Raw genomic sequence first — 17501 nt, forward strand, 5'->3', positions numbered from 1 at the left:
TTGCAACTTCTTTAGCCTGTGCATGTTCTCAAAAATTTCAGAGATCATCAAGGGAGAGATACAAGAAGCGCTTGAGGAAAGGCCATGAGTAGTCAAAACAAATGTGGGGATTGAGAAGGACAAAGACTACAATTGAATAGAATGTATTGATACAACACTTCAAATTGTTCCTGAAATAGATGAGAAGCTCTTTTTGGAGGGTTTTTGAACTCTTAGAAGATGAGAGAATGGCCATGAAATTTGCAGCGAGGAAATGGTTATTGAGAAAGGTTTGATAGGATATCTATTTCGCTTGTCAAATTGGGATATAATTTAGATTTGGTTCCGGAGTTCTGTCAATGTAAATAATAGAGAAATGATAGTGTTAGTTTCAAATTTGAACCGATAACAACTAATCACCTGCGATTTGTTGTAAAAATGTTGTAGACGTAACATCTCTCTAATAGAGAAATGATATGTCTACAACGAATCATAAGTGACAGGTTGTTATTAGTTGTTATTGTTGGGGTAAAAAAGTAATTTTAGTGTTAGTTTCAAATTTGAACCAATAACAACTAACCACTTGTGATTTGTTGTAAAAATGTTGTTACGTAGCATCTCTCTAATAATATCCAATTTTAGAGTAAAGATATTTTTGGAATAGAATTTCTTGCTTGATTTTGTTGTTATACTTATACCCAAATCATTTTCAAGTGTTCAAGGTTTTAATAGGAAGTGAATTTGATTTTGTTGGGAGTACCTGCAGCTGCATGGTGATGATTACTGTCTTGCTTCATTGATGAAAAAGTAATAAGTTTATATTAAATATTAATTTTTCACTATCATTCTCTAGGCTTCAAACTTGGATAAGCCATAATCAGAAGACAAAAGTAATTGAATATTCTTTCAATTACATGTACACTGATTTACTTTTTAAGGCATCTTGTACTTATAAATTTTAAAAATTAAAAAAAATATTAATTTGTAATTTTTTACTATAAAAATATAGCATAAATACATTTTTGGTCCATATATTTTGGGTTAATTTTCATTTTTGTTCCTAAATAGATTTTGCATCTAACTCAGTACCTGAAAATAAAAAATCATTTTCATTTTGGTCTTTGCCGTCAATCCACTAACAAAAAAGTCCTATGTGGTAGATAGAGTACATTGTTGGCAAAATAAATGTGGATGTGACCATTAAAATAATATTTGAAAAAATTATTTTGCATTTAAAAATTGTCACGTCAGCATATAAATTAATAAAAAAATAAAACAAAAAAAATTAATTTATAAAAAAAAAAACAAATAATTCAAAAACTGAAATAATTCTAGTTTCTCTTAAATAATAAAAAACTAAAGAATTTTGATTTAAACTGAAATAAGTCAAAAACAAAAACAAATAAATTTTAGTTGAAATTTGCCCTAAATCAATAAATTTAGTTGTATTTGTAATTTGCCCCAAAAACAAAAACAAAATAAATAAATAAATAAAATATATTTTTCAAACAAGTTTTCTCTCTCCCAAACAGTTGGATGTCTCTCTCTTTTGGTTCAAGCCATTGCCACTGCATCCGACGGTTGAAAACCCAGATCACAGGTTGAACACGAATCACACCATCACCATCGCCATTGCCACCACCGGCCAAAAACCTAGATCTTTAAGGCTCTCTCAGTTCAAGCTCTTGATGTCTGCTTTGTTCTCTCTCTCTCTCTCTCTCTCATCGTCTTTATCTCTCTCTTTAAACCCATAGTTGGAAACCCAGATCGGTAGTCATTGGGTGGTTTGATCGGTCCAAATCTGAAAGAGAGAGAATCACAGATGGTCACTTGGATTGGGTTTTCTTTGGGGTTTGTTGAGGGTATGTAGTTTGATGATTTTGGATGAAATTTATAGAAGCACAGAGGTTGGGTTTAGTTGGTCTAATCGGTTAGTAACATTTTGCATTTTTAGTTGTAATTTGACGCACAAGGTGGCTTTGATGTGTTAATTCCTTATAGGTCAAAATAATATATTATACTAAAATCAACCACAATTAAAAATAAAGGTATTATAAAAAAAGAAGTGTTACATTCACAACATTTTTCACAATACTTTCATAACAAAAGTATGAATGTGTAAAATTGGAGTAGTAGCTACATTTTTTTTCTTCAATTTGCACTGTGGCCTTTATTTATTTATTTTTATTATATGATTAGATAGTGACTAGCCACAATTTTACCTATATAAAAAGCACCAATGGCTCTACAGTAACCTTTTGGTTTCGTCAACCCATTTTGATTTTGATTTTTGATTTTGATTTTTTTTTATTATTATTATTATTTTTGCACCTCTACACTAAACTTTTGGTTTCATCAACTCATTTTGCTTTTTTTTTTTTTTTTTTTTTTTTTTTTCTTTATTTGGTAATATCGTCCCGTCCACCTTTTTTATTTTATTATTTTATATATAAAGTTGTTAGTTAACACAATAAATTGTCACAATATTTTCATAATTATTGATGTATTAATTTCTTAGAGGTCAAGATAAAATATCATACTAGAATCAACCACAACTAAAATAAAGGTATTATGAAAAAAGAAGTGCTACTCCACGACTTTTTTCACCATTCTTTCTTAACAAAAGTGTGAATGCGTAAAGCAAGAGTAGTAGCTACATTTTTTTCTTCTTCAATTTGCACTGTTCACTGACCTTTTTTTTTTTTTTCTTTTTTTTTTTTTGGGTATATGATTAGACTATGATTAACCACAACTGAAAATAATTTTTTTGCAAAAGTGTTGTAATGCTTGTTGTTATTATCACAATATTTTCACAATTGTTGAGATCTCAGTTTTTAATAGATAAAAGAAATGCTAAGTCCACAACATTTTTATATTAATTTTACAATAAATCATAGGTGGTAACTGTAAGCTAATTTATTTGGAGTCTGGATGTCCTAATTTGTTTTTGTTTTTATGCGTAGGGGCATGACATTTTGTAATTTTCTTTGTATTTGTTTCATATGTGGTTTTCGAAGAGCTTTTCTACACATAACAAATTTCCAATAATCGCATTGTTTGTGCCAATCTCAATAGTGTGTAAAGTCTTGCTCAAGATGGGGAATTGGCACGCCTTTCCGTTGAAGGTAAGTAGCCCAAACAGTTTCTACAACTAATGATCCTTAATTTATTTTATATAGTTCCCGATGATCAATCAGTTTCAATTAAAACTAAGCTACAACTTAGCTTATGATATTCTTTCAATATTTTTGAAAAACATTACTACCAAAATTGGTCACTAAAGTTGCTTCTCTTCACTAAATGAAATTCTCTAGGAATTTAATAGTTATCCTACTTTGAACATGATTACAATAAAGTGCATCAATAAACGAAAATTCACAGTTTTATTTATTTATTTATTTTTTTCAGTCAGGTCTTGAATACTATGTTTGATAACCATAAAGGTCATCCTTAAATAATTGGTGACATATTTTCATGACTTGGAATGAAGGTCCATGATGGCAAAAATGGCCCTTATGTTTGGGACATTTTTTTTGGTATTTGTTCTTGGTATGTAGGACTTGGTCTTTGTGGCAAAGATATATTTCTTACTATACCTTGCAAAAAAAGAAAAAAGAAAAAAAAAACTTATTATTAACTCAAATCAAATCAGACCAATGGGATAAAGAAAAAGAACTTGTGATCGAGAATTGGAATGCCAAAATACCTAAATATGCACAAAAGTCTACAAAAAAATTTACCAAAAAGGTAAACAAATGTAATGTGACAATTAAATCAACAATAAAAAAAAAAAATAAGAACCATTAGTAGAAAAAAGTGGTTAAAACAATATTAAAAAAAAAAAAAAAACCACCAAAAGAGAAACAAAATTGGAGAAAGAGAGAGAGTGTTGAGCTTTTTTGTTGTGGACAACTTGGAAGGAATAGGGAAGAGAGGTGGAAATGAAGTGAAAGAAATTTGTATGAAAATTAAGATGGAAGAGGAAGGGTGGAAGTAGATAAAAGGTTGAATAAAGTGAAACTACAGAATATAAGAATATATTACGGAAAAATATTTAAAAATCTATAAAGAGAATCAAATTAAAATTTTAAAAAGACAATAATTGGAAGGGATGAAAGATTGAACTAATTAATAGACAATGGTTGAAGAAGGTAATTAAAAAGTTGAACAAAGTAAATATTACCAAAAAAAAAAAAAAAAAAAAGGATGCTAAAGATATGGTGCATAAAGAGTTTTATAAAATTTATTACAAAATTTCCATTATCATATATAGAATAGATATGTATAGACATTGTTTTTGGTTTTTGATTTTTCATTATTTAGTTATGAACATTTAAATTAAACTAGATAAATATGTAAAGACAAAGTTATATGTAATTTTTAAACTGCCCAAGATAAATGTGTAAAATTAATAATCTATTTATATATATTTTTGTAAAAAAGGATAATAATAATTTCATGACTAATGATGTGGCAATGAGGTGGCGCAATAGGAGCTTAGTAACAATAAATGCTACGCTCAGCTTATATATATATATATATTGTAAGGACACGATTCGTGGCGGACCGTAACAGTGTCGGGTTCGCACGTAAAAAGGCCCAAACAATATCATTTGTAAAGCGTGGGTTTGGAAGGCTAGGCCTTGATCGACAGGCGGTGGGTTTTTCGTGGTGTTCATACAAGGTTAAGTTTTCCTTCACCCCTGGAGTCTTTCTCCTGGAGGTGGGCTGGGAGGCTCTGGTTTTTGGCCATTTTTCCCAACCCCCTCCCTAGGTTCCTTATCTTTCCTTTTATACTCGCCTGCGTCCACTATCCTTCATCCACGTATAGGGTCAACATTTCCAAGGCTGATACTTGTCCCGTCAGTCCATACCCAAAGTCATTGGGGATGGTTGTAAAAGCCAAAGAATGCGGCTCTGTCAGGTTCAGAGCATTAAATGGCAGTAACAGCAGCTTTCCCTGGATATTTTAGATCTTTCTTCCAAGTTTCAGTCCTATACCGTTTTTACCCTTCTTTCTGGGGGTACTTTGGGTCTGCCGAGGACTGAACTGCCCTCCGCGGTATCCAAAGGCTATCTTGTCGAGTTTGGGCCATAGCCCTCCTCGGCTTGGGCCTTTGGATCCTCCCCGAGTAGATGGGCCTGGCCCATAAATCATTTGGGCCCCACAATAGCCCCTCAAAACCCGGCTGTCCAACCTCTTGGTTGGAAATGGGGGTTTTGGTGATGTCGAACCTCTTCCTACGGCCCAAACAATTTGGCCTATAAATAATGTTGGCGGCTCTTCATCTGTCCAAGAAATGCACCGGTCTATGAGACAGTTTTTTGATTTCGCGCTTGATGCGTTCTTATCGTTTAGGTATCCAAAACGCGCTTTTAATGACCACTATTTACGAGACTACTTTAATTCGGCGGTTTGTTTTGATGGGGTGGAGAAACGGAACCGGCATGTTCGTGTTGGCAGATTCCTTTGGAGATCTGAACCTATTAAATGTCTCCCGCTCCACCCTCTGTATAAGAAGGAAGGGAGGAGGTTATTGTTTTCGTAAAGAATCCCTTTTCATCCTTTTGAGATTTGAAATACTTGGCCTCCCCTAGGGTTCATTTTACCCACTGGTTTATACACTAAATCGTGATACACTTTACCATAACAACGAGTGATGCAGGAGCCAAACCCCTCCCATAAACGCCATGTTCCAATAAAGCTCATAATGGCTCGATCGGGACAGGGATGGCGAAGACTCAAAATCAACCTCACCCTTCTTTCAGTCCAAATCCGAAGCAGGGACTTGTCACGTCAAACTTTCGGTGCGACTGAGTCGAAAACACCCATCATCAGTACCAACCGCAATCCTATGAGCATACCTAGTATGGCTCCAATGTGTTGGGAGTCAGGATCGAGGCAGGGACTAAGTGTCTCTACTTCTTCCTCTCTTCCTTCACTGGTGCTATCCTCCGTCTCCCTTTCTTAGTCTTCCCAGCACCAGATCCATCCTGGTGCTTTCACTTCTCCCTCTTTTGCTCATTTTTCTTTCTTTTCATCTCTTCTCTCTTCTTTTCCTCCTTCTTTACTCATGTCCTCCATCTTCTTCATTGATTTCTTCCTTACTATTTCCTTCTCCTTCATTTTTTCCCAAAGAAGGTTCTTATCTTAATATGAGCAGTATTGATGCAGAGATTGGAGAGACTTTGAAGATGAGTTTAAAAGACGCCTGACAGTTTACTTATCTGTACTACGGATGTAATTGTTGCTTAGGCAGTTCACATTTTGTATAGGCTCGTTTGAGCCCCTCTTTGTACGTTGTAATAACTTTTCGTATTAATAAAAATTGTTGTTATTTTATTTCGCATGTTTTGTCTCTATGCCTTTTTTTTTTAAATTTACAAACGCTGCTCGGCACCATAATGTAGCATCTAAATCAATGACGACTAAGACCAAAATACTTGATAATAAAAAGATGTCGCCATAATTTTAATAGAAATGCTTGGCACAATAAGGCCGACCAGTGAAAAGTAATACTTACCCCATGCTAGCCGAGAAGAAAAACGAAGGTTTGATGCCGTGTGAGGAATAACCATTTGAAGATATATCACCCACCAAATGAACAGCCTTCTTATACGACTAAATGCTGGGGCGTTCCACCACCTTCCTTACACCTTTATTGGCCTTAACCTTTTATGGTGTTTAAGCCATGGATGAAGTGACCTGACATTTTTATCAAGTAACCCATCTTACGAAATTCAAACCTTTTCTTATCCAAGTATTTGGTTTCCCCACTGGCTTGGGTCCGAGGACCATACAAGGCCTTGGTTCTGTCCAAAACTTGTAATAATTATAATTTTTTGTACTTGGTTTCCCCATAGGCTTGGGTCCGAGGACCATGCAAGGCCTTGGTTCTGTCCAAAATTTGTAATTTTTTATAATTTTTTGTACTTGGTTTCCCCATAGACTTGGGTCCGAGGACCATGCAAGGCCTTGGTTCTGTCCTTGGGCTCCTATGCTGAACGGGCCTGGGCCGCGAATTTACTGGGCCCGCAAATTAAGAGGTATTTCCGTAGTCTTTGATCACGCGGTACTTTTTGGCGTCCCAGTGTTCGAGGTGCGCCTTCTCGAGACTCCTTTAGCCTCAGGGTTGCAGACGACGTTGGAAATCGAGCCAGAGACATTTTGTTTGTAGCGTTCCTTGGGACGCCGCGTGAGTAAAATGCCTCCACCTTATCTCTTAAATAAATAGGAGAGAAAGTCGCTTTACTTTCACACAAATCCTTCAATCTTCTCTCCTAGTACATCATGTTCGAAGCGAGGGTTGGGACAAAAGGGCTCTCTCCGCCACAAAGGCGCCGTGTCCTCCTAAGACTCCAGATAGTGAGGCACGAGCAAAGGAGGCACAAATTCAAGAGAATATTCCAGTTTGACAGAGGGGAAAGGGTGTTTCTCCCTCTTTTAGTTAAAATCCGAAGCAGGTTCTGTTCATGCCAAATTTTTGGCGTGTCAGAAGAAAGATTCTCCGCCCCCAGCGCCTCTGTCTTGTTGCAGGCAAATTTTTGGTGAAAGCTCCTCAGCTTCCGTCTCCCTGCATCTTTCCCTCAGTGGTGTGAGGCTTAAGTCGGGTTCTTTTGCTGCCTGAGTTATGGGCGTGCAAAAGCATTGAGGAGGAATAAGGTCTCGAGGCAGTAGCCAACTTCTCCTCTGCGCTACCTCCTCGGCTTTATCTTCACTCTCTTGTATTTTTCGTTACTTACGTAGTTAGCTTCAATGTAAGCTTTGTTTCAGCTTTTCATTGTACACTGTACTGTTCCTTTGTCTTAATAAAATATGTGTCTATTTCTCTATACATATCTTTCTTCTCCGTAACAACTACTTTATGCATGAATATTAAATATAAGTTTGCCCTTAATGATATTCCAGGCAGAAAAATGCCTTAACACAGATTCCTACTAGTTTAAACTTACAAATATTATTAAGCATAATAAGGTTAATCTCAATAAATTAAACTCTTGGAACTAACCGGGATAACCGCTGAGTGCTGCGCGATGCATGCTAGAGCGATGTCCGAGAACGATAAACTCTAAATAATTCGTCCGAGAGGGTAGCCGAGTAGCGAGGGACTTTGGTTGTGCTTTTGGGTAATATGTTGCGCCGTATCGCATCAACCCCTTTGATACTGGGGATCCGAGGGGAGACCGAGGAATCCGCGCAATCAAGGTATTAACCCATCTGTTAACGCGGAGTTCTCTTCAGATGGATTTCGAGGTTTATGGGCCATAGTTTTTTTTTAAATAGTTGGTTCCTCATCCAAGTAGTTGGTTTCCCCATAGGCTTGAGTCCGAGGACTATGCAATGCCCTGGTTCTGTCTAAAACCTAGTTTTCCTCATCCAGGTAGTTGGTTTCCCCATAGGCTTGAGTCCGAGGACTATGCAATGCCCTGGTTCTGTCCAAAACCTAGTTGTCCTCATCCAGGTAGTTGGTTTCCCCATAGGCTTGAGTCCGAGGACTATGCAATGCCCTAGTTCTGTCCAAAACCTAGTTTTCCTCATCCAAGTAGTTGGTTTCCTCAGAGGCTTGAGTCCGTGGACCATGCAATGCCTTGGTTCTGTCCAAAACCTAGTTCTCCACATCCAGGTAGTTGGTTTCCCCAGAGGCTTGAGTCCGAGGACGATACAATGCCTTGGTTCTGTCCAAAACCTAGTTTTCCACATCCAGGTAGTTGGTTTCCCCATAGGCTTGAGTCCGAGGACTATGCAATGCCCTGATTCTGTCCAAAACCTAGTTGTCCTCATCCAGGTAGTTGGTTTCCCCATAGGCTTGAGTCCGAGGACTATGCAATGCCCTGGTTCTGTCCAAAACCTAGTTTTCCTCATCCAGGTAGTTGGTTTCCCCATAGGCTTGAGTCCGAGGACTATGCAATGCCCTGGTTCTGTCCAAAACCTAGTTGTCCTCATCCAGGTAGTTGGTTTCCCCATAGGCTTGAGTCCGAGGACTATGCAATGCCCTGAATCTGTCCAAAACCTAGTTTTCCTCATCCAGGCAGTTGGTTTCCCCATAGGCTTGAGTCCGAGGACTATGCAATGCCCTGGTTCTGTCTAAAACCTAGTTTTCCTCATCCAAGTAGTTGGTTTCCTCAGAGGCTTGAGTCCGTGGACCATGCAATGCCTTGGTTCTGTCCAAAACCTAGTTCTCCACATCCAGGTAGTTGGTTTCCCCAGAGGCTTGAGTCCGAGGATGATACAATGCCTTGGTTCTGTCCAAAACCTAGTTTTCCACATCCAGGTAGTTGGTTTCCCCAGAGGCTTGAGTCCGTGGACCATGCAATGCCTTGGTTCTGTCCAAAACCTAGTTTTCCACATCCAGGTAGTTGGTTTCCCCAGAGGCTTGAGTCCGTGGACCATGCAATGCCTTGGTTCTGTCCAAAACCTAGTTTTCTCTTTGTGTGGGATCTTGGCTTTAGGGGAGTTAGCTCCTCAACCAAGCCCCTAGTCAAGAAACGTAGTCCCTAGCAGAACTTTATACTAGAACTCTATAACCAACGGTTAGAAATAACGAAGAAACTCTATCGACCCACTTCCTATACCAACACACAAACCTTTCCCACAGACGACGCCAATTGTAAGGACACGATTCGTGGCGGACCGTAACAGTGTCGGGTTCACACGTAAAAAGGCCCAAACAATATCATTTGTAGAGCGTGGGTTTGGAAGGCTAGGCCTTGATCGACAGGCGGTGGGTTTTTCGCGGTGTTCATACAAAGTTAAGTTTTCCTTCACCCCTGGAGTCTTTCTCCTAGAGGTGGGCTGGGAGGCTCTGGTTTTTGGCCATTTTTCTCAACCCCCTCCCTAGGTTCCTTATCTTTCCTTTTATACTCGCCTGCGTCCACTATCCTTCATCCACGTATAGGGTCAACCTTTCCAAGGCTGATACTTGTCCCGTCAGTCCATACCCAAAGTCGTTGAGGATGGTTGTAAAAGCCAAAGAATGTGGCTCTGTCAGGTTCAGAGCATTAAATGGCAGTAACAGCAGCTTTCCCTGGATATTTTAGATCTTTCTTCCAAGTTTCAGTCCTATACCGTTTTTACCCTTCTTTCTGGGGGTACTTTGGGTCTGCCGAGGACTGAACTGCCCTCCGCGGTATCCAAAGGCTATCTTGTCGAGTTTGGGCCATAGCCCTCCTCGACTTGGGCCTTTGGATTCTCCTCGGGTAGATGGGCCTGGCCCATAAATCATTTGGGCCCCACATATATATATATATATATATATATATATATATATATATGTATGTATGTATGTATGTATATTACATCAATGCAATTTTCCATAAAATATTACACTTATCCTTGGCTCCAGAAATTATAGATGACTTCAATAAAGAAAATAAAAGCATCAACTCACTTGAAGTTATATAGGGGCAACACTAATTGTCATTGAGCCAACAAAAAAAATTGTAGTTACATGTTGCATCAATACAATTTTCCATTAACATAACATTTATCCTTGGCTCTTCAAATTGCATATGACTTTCAATAAAACAAATAAGAAGCATCATTTCAATTGAAGTTAAATAAAGACAACACTAATTGTCACAGAGTAAAACAAAAGAAAAAATGTGTTGGACTTAGGAAGCACTAATTGCATATGCTAACCATGCGATTCTCTTTCAATGTTTTAGAGCATTAATTAAGCTCCCCCATAGGAGATTTATCTGTATAGAAAAAAAGACTCATATGAGAATTAAAAAATAAAATACCTATTAGAAGCCTTTTGTCAAACACTTGTCATATATAATAATTTGTTCTTACTGACATAACCCTTATGGAAAAATAAATAAAAGAAACGGTTTTATAGAGCCTAAATATTATCAACTCAGACAAACCCTATAACTTTGGCCAAATGAGTTCATAGCAAAATGATCAAATGTATGAGATTCATTTATTTCTTTGATGATTTTGATTTTGGTTGTTTGATATGAGTTAGGGATTATGATTTTCAAATTTGGTTTTTTTTTTTTTTTTTTGGGGGGGTGGGGGGTTAGTTATGTGTGGCATTATGATCTTTGTGTATTTTCATGTACACAACCAAACACGATAAAATGAAAAATATTTTCCTAAAAATATTTTACTTGTAAAATATTTTACTTCTACAAATATTTTACATCAAAATAAACAAACCGTAAAATATGAAAAATTAATTAGAAATTTTATATCTCGAAATGTAATAAGAAAGGGGTTTAAACTAAAAAAATTTAATATAGAAAGTCAAATAAATATTATTTAATTAATATTAAAAAAATCCACCTAAATATATTCCCAATCTCAATTCTCAAACTATATCCCGTCAGTCCTGAAATGTATTATTTTCTTGATTTAATTTTGTTCTTGATTTATATTATATATCATATAATTTGAAAGGTATATATAGTATATAGTATAATGTTTTTTTTTAAGATAGTATACTCTTAGTCATAGATACAAGAAATAATATCTTTTTTTCAAATCTTAGCTACCAAATAAATGCTAAACAACAAAAATTAATTAAGAAGCTTTAATTTAGGGTGTGTTTGTTTGGATGTGAAACATGGTAAATTGAAAACTTTGGAGAGAAAATGGGAAGGAAATTTTTTTTGAAGTGTGTATGGTTGGGTGGGAAGGAAAGAAAATAAATTGTGGGTTCCAGGTATGTTTTCTCCCCAAACCCACCAAAATGGAGAGAAAACTGAGTGGGGATGAATTTTTTCTTGATTGACAAAAATACCCATGTGCACATGGGCTTCTTCAAGTTGCCGTTATTTTTTTTTCTTCTCCCCCGAATAGTAGTTGCTGTTTTTTTTTTTTTTTTTTTTTTTTTTTTTTTTTTTGTTTGAGCAGTAAGTAATGTTGCCTCTTTTTTTTTTCCTAGGGCTTGGGTGTGATTTTTTTTTTTGGGACACGATTTATATTTAAAAAAAAAATTTAGGTGATTGGTTTTTGTTTTTTTGTGGTTATTTGTTACTTTTTTTATTTTAATTGGATATTATTCTTTAACAAGGGTATATGAGTATATTTACTCAAACTCATTTTTTTAATACCTCCACTTTTCAACTTCCAATCAAACAAAAAGGAAATAAAATAAAATCTTTTCTATCCTCCCACTTTTCCATTCTTTCAACCAAACGGACCCTTTAGAGAGTGGTGTTAAAGAGGTATCTTAAGGTATTCAAAAGTATTCACATTGGATAGGCATCCATGCATTCTTGATGCTAATGTTACTAGTTTGACATTTTCCAAACAATTTTTTGTTAGTTTGTTATATATCCGAAGAAGACTCAGACCAAGAAAAAAGACATTGGATCTTATTACAAGATTTAAAACCAAGTTTAAAACCAACCAAACATTTTCTTCTACAAAGGTTGTCGTGGATTTCTTTCTAACTCATGAACCCAAAAACCTGTGCAATGGTTTCTTCAACCCTTCCTCGTTGTTGTTTTATCTTGCTTATATATACTTCTGCTTCTTACTCTCCTTCCCACTGTTTTCACCTACACAAGGAACTGGTCAACACTCAGTTATTTACAACGTAACCTATTATCAGCTATCTCAAATGCTTACCTTTCAACTGAGAGTGATTATACGTACAATGAAGGACTTGGGGGCACAAAAACTTCAATTACACCCTCAAGCATTTGTGTGATCGTTTTCTTGAATACACCAAGTTGCCACAATTACAAGCCTCTCTAGCCTCTTCATGTCATTGCTTGCTTCTTCATCGTTTTCTATCAACTTAACTATTTTTTTTTTATAGTGAATTAATGAATTTCATTGATACGGCACCGTTTTGCTATAGATTTGCTAAAGGATTTAATGAAACGGTGTCGCAGCACTTAAGTGTAATGAGCTCAGTAGTTTGTTATTAAAAATAGAACACGTAATATTAATTAGTCTTATTGGCAATTAAGAGTGACGAACATTCCCAATAATCTTGAAATTAGATTCAGAGTTTTCTTCTTCTTCAATTAGAATATGTATATAAATAAATAAATAACACTAAAAAAAATTGTATATAAATAGCTAGCCTTTGTAATCTATTCTCACAATTGTTTGAGATTCGCTTATTTTGCTGAAACTGAAAACTTTTTTCTGAAAGTACTATAGATAAAGGTAAAAGTTAGCTGCAATAGTATAGTGGGATCTATGAGTAGTGTTAGTGTTAGGACATATGTGAATCATGTTAGGAACATATGTCAGTATTTTATGTAATTGGCTAATCCTTTGGCAAAACACATTTAATTTACTTATAATTGGGTAGATTTAGGATGTGTTTAATACTTCATGGAACAAGGTTTCAAGATCAAGTGTTAAAACCATGCAAGTTTGTCCAAGAAACAAGTGAAGAAGTGCTGAATTTTAATGCTCGACAGCTAGCTCGATAGCTGGTATCTATTGAGGCTTAAAGAGTTGTTTCAGCCTGAGGCTTAACAGCTACTCGATAGATAGGGTATCTATCGAGATTTATGAAATTTAGTTTTTCAGAGCCGATTTCACTCCAATCCGTGAGTATGTGTTTAGACTTTCTTTTCTCACAACTCTAAACATATATAAGGATTATTTTAAGGACCGTCAAAAGTTACACAAATTGTGCAAGTGTGAAGCAAAGTTTTGTTCGTGTAAATTGTGACCGGAGACAGAATTTGCATTAGTTAATTTTTCTCTTGAAGAAGCTGCTGTATTTGTACACCGTAGGGTTTTGTGACCAAGGAGCTTCTTGATCTTCATCGTTTGGATGAACTAAATAACTTTGCAGCCAACATTCTTCTCAAGTTGGTGATTAAGTCATGTATTGGGATCCGCACATCTATTGGTTAGTCATGTACTGGGAGTCATGTATTGAAAATGAGAGATTATCACTATAGAACAAGTTCAATTGGGTGTTGGGGTAAGAGTTCAATTGTAGATTGGTATAAGGTACTGAGATTCCTTTACTTGTAACCACTTGTTGTGATAATAGTAGATTCTCGGGAGTGATGACCTTAAAATCGCCTAATGGGGTTTTTGCCGTGTAGGTTTTCCCCATTTGTAAACAAGTCACTATGCCAATTTAATTTCCGCTGCATACTTAGTTATTTGGTAATTTGTTTATGCTGCCATGCATATTGTATGTTAATCTGATTAATTAATAAATTTGACTAATTAATTGGTTAATTCACTACAAGGGGTCGATACATTCTTAGCCTATCAAGTAGTATTAAAAAGTAAAGTAAGACTCACGAATAGTAGCAAAAATAAACTAAATAGTAAAATAAACTGGTAAAAAATAAGCTATCCAAATTGATATCTCTCTTTTCAACTGTAAGTTGGTATAAGGTATTGAGATTCCTTTACTTGTAACTGTTTGTTGTGATAATAGTAAATTCTCGGGAGTGGTGACCTTAAAATCACCTAATGGGGTTTTTGCCGTATAGGTTTTCCCCATTTGTAAACAAGTCACCGTACCAATTTAATTTCCGCTGCATACTTAGTTATTTGGTGATTTGTTTATGTTGTCATGCATATTGTATGTTAATCTAATTAATTAATAAACTTGACTAATTAATTGGTTAATTCACCACAAGGGGTCAATATATTCTTGGCCTATCAAGTAGTATAAAAAAGTAAAATAAGACTCACGAATAGTAGCAAAAATAAACTAAATAGTAAAATAAGCCGGTAAAAAATAAGCTATTCAAATTGATATCTCTCTTTTCATTTAATAAAACTGTGAGGTTTATTTTTGGAGAGATTCTTCAAGTGTTTAGAGGTACCAATAAATTTGTTCAACATTAATAGTATCTTTTTTCTTTTTCTTTTTTTATTTGAGAAGAAACATTAATAGTATCTAGGTGTCTGAAATGATGAAGCATTGATGACTTTGATAGCGAATTATCCAGTTCCTAGTTCTCTCACAATATTATTGCCCAATTAATGTTCAAAGCCTGCCTCAAATACAATGAATGTCAAATTGAACTTGCTAGTTGCTACAGGTCATGTACCAACTGAATCGTAATGATTCCAACACCATGCATAATGCAAAGCACAGTGAGACTAAAATTATACGCTCATGGACACATATTCAGTCTCTTTCAATATGAAAAATTCCTTTACATGCGACTCAGGAAGACCATGCACAAATTAATTAAGGGAAAATATGGGATCGTCTCACTTTTCTTTCATCAAGGTCGTTAGAATATGACATCAATCCCATGAGGTATAATCATGTGAGAGTATGGGTTCAATTTATGTGTACATTATTTTGTCAAATTTATGTAGAAATACATCTCAACATTAACACTCATTACAAGCGCAAAATATAATTGGTGCAAACACAAGGAAATCTATATATATATAATAATAGGTAAAACTGAGAGAAAATCCAATTAGATTTCAAATTTGAATTAAATTAGAGTCTAATTTTACGCCATGTGTTACATTTAATCTAAAATTTTAAATTTTTGTGCCAAGTGAGTTAATTCAATGTAAAAATTGGATTTCAATTAGAGTTTAATTTTGTGACATGTGTCCCATCTAATCTAAGTTTTTTAATTTTTGTGTCAAATGAGTTAATTTGTGTAAAAAATGAGGAGTCCAATATAAGTAAACCATAAAAAATATAATTTTTGAATGATTTTATATTTATGAGCCTTTTTTTTTGTATGACTAAAAACGATTCAAGTTTATAAGTCATATATATATAGCCAAAACTAAGAGAAAATCCAATTAAATTCTAAACTGGAGTATAATTTTGTGGCACGTGTCTCATCTAATTTTTAAATTTGTGTTTCAAGAGAATTATTAGGTGCAAAAATTAATGAGTCTAAATTCAATTAGATTTTAAATTGAATTTTAATTGGAGTTCAATTTTGCACATGTGTTACATCTAATTTTTTAATTTTTGTGGCAAGTAAATTATTGAATGCAAAAACAGAAGAGTCTAGATGTAATTATATTATAAATTATATATATGTGATTGTTTTTAAATGTATCCGTGCATATGCACGGGATTATACATTAGTTGGGAATAGAACAAGAGAAACTGAATAGACACACTTTTGGATAAATCTTATTTGGGATAATTACACAACAAAATTTTGGCTGTGGCATGATGCTCACCCTCTTTAAAATGAGATTCAAGCCCTTGATTGACTAAACATTGTGACTGGTATAGATCTTCTCTGACTTGTCTCTCCAAGATACAACAGTCCAAGAAATGTCGTATGGCTTGAACAACTTTAATTTGAACAAAGTATTAAAGCCCAAAGATGGTAGCTTTTACCTCAACAGTGACAGCAATTTGGTTATTGAACCACGATTTGGTTCTTGGGTTAGGGTAGTGGCGGCTCCAAGAATTTTTTTCAAGGTGGTAATTACAAAACTTGAATTATAGAAAATATAATTAGAAAATAACTTCATATATTGACCAAAAAAAAGCACAAATACATAGAAGTTTCATAGTTTTCTTCTATGAGTTTTTATATTTTGAAACAGTTGCATAATAATCTCATTATCAATATTGCAAGCTACATCTTTTTCAATGTACTCAACCAAGTAATTATTTATCCACTGATCTCTCATTCGATTGCGCAGCTCATTCTTTTATTTAATAAATCAACTCAACTTAGTAGTCTTTAATTGTATTAAGAAGAATTTTTGTCGTGTTCATAGATTAGTTTAATAAGAATTCAAGTCAACAATTCCATAATAATAATAATTTTTCTTTCACCGCCTCAAAATGTAGTCTTTAAGCTTTCTTAGAGCATTAGCATTGGAGAATGCTAATGCCATATCTAAGGGAAATTTGGCATTTGCAACCTTAAAATCATTTGCATCAGAGAATTGTAAAGGCAAGTATTGTAAAAACTACACTATAGTAGTATTGTAAAAAAAAAAATTAATATTTTATCTCTAATTCTCTCTCCTCTGTCTCTCATCTCTCTCATTTTTTTTGTTCTCTTCTCTCTCTTCCTTCTCTGCTCTCCATCTGCTCTCTCATCTCTCTCATTTTTTTGAATGGGTTTGCTCCGGTGATGATTTTTTTTTGAATGGGTTTGCTCCGATGGCTCCGGTGATGATGTTTTTTGAATGGGTTTGCTTCGGTGATGATTTTTTTTGAATGGGTTTGTTCCAATGGCTCCGGTGATGATGTTTTTTGAATGGGTTTGAATTGCTCCGGTGATGATTTTGTTTTGAATGGGTTTGCTCCGGTGGCTTCAGTGATGATTTTTCTTGAATGGGTTTGAATGGGTTTGCTTTGGTGATGATTTTTTTTTGAATGGGTTTGCTCCGGTGGCTCCGGTGATGATGTTTTTTGAATGGGTTTGCTTCGGTAATGATTTTTTTTTTTTGAATGGGTTTGCTTCGGTGATGATTTTTTTTGAATGGGTTTGAATGGGCTTGCTCCGGTGATGATTTTTTTGATCGGTGGCTTGGGTTTCAAATCGGCGGCGTGGGTTTCAATGGGTTTGCTCCGGTGATGATTTTTTTTGAATGGGTTTGAATGGGCTTGCTCCGATGATGATTT

This window comes from Quercus lobata, chromosome 5 (assembly GCF_001633185.2).
Source record: "Quercus lobata isolate SW786 chromosome 5, ValleyOak3.0 Primary Assembly, whole genome shotgun sequence".
Classification (NCBI taxonomy): Eukaryota; Viridiplantae; Streptophyta; class Magnoliopsida; order Fagales; family Fagaceae; genus Quercus; species Quercus lobata.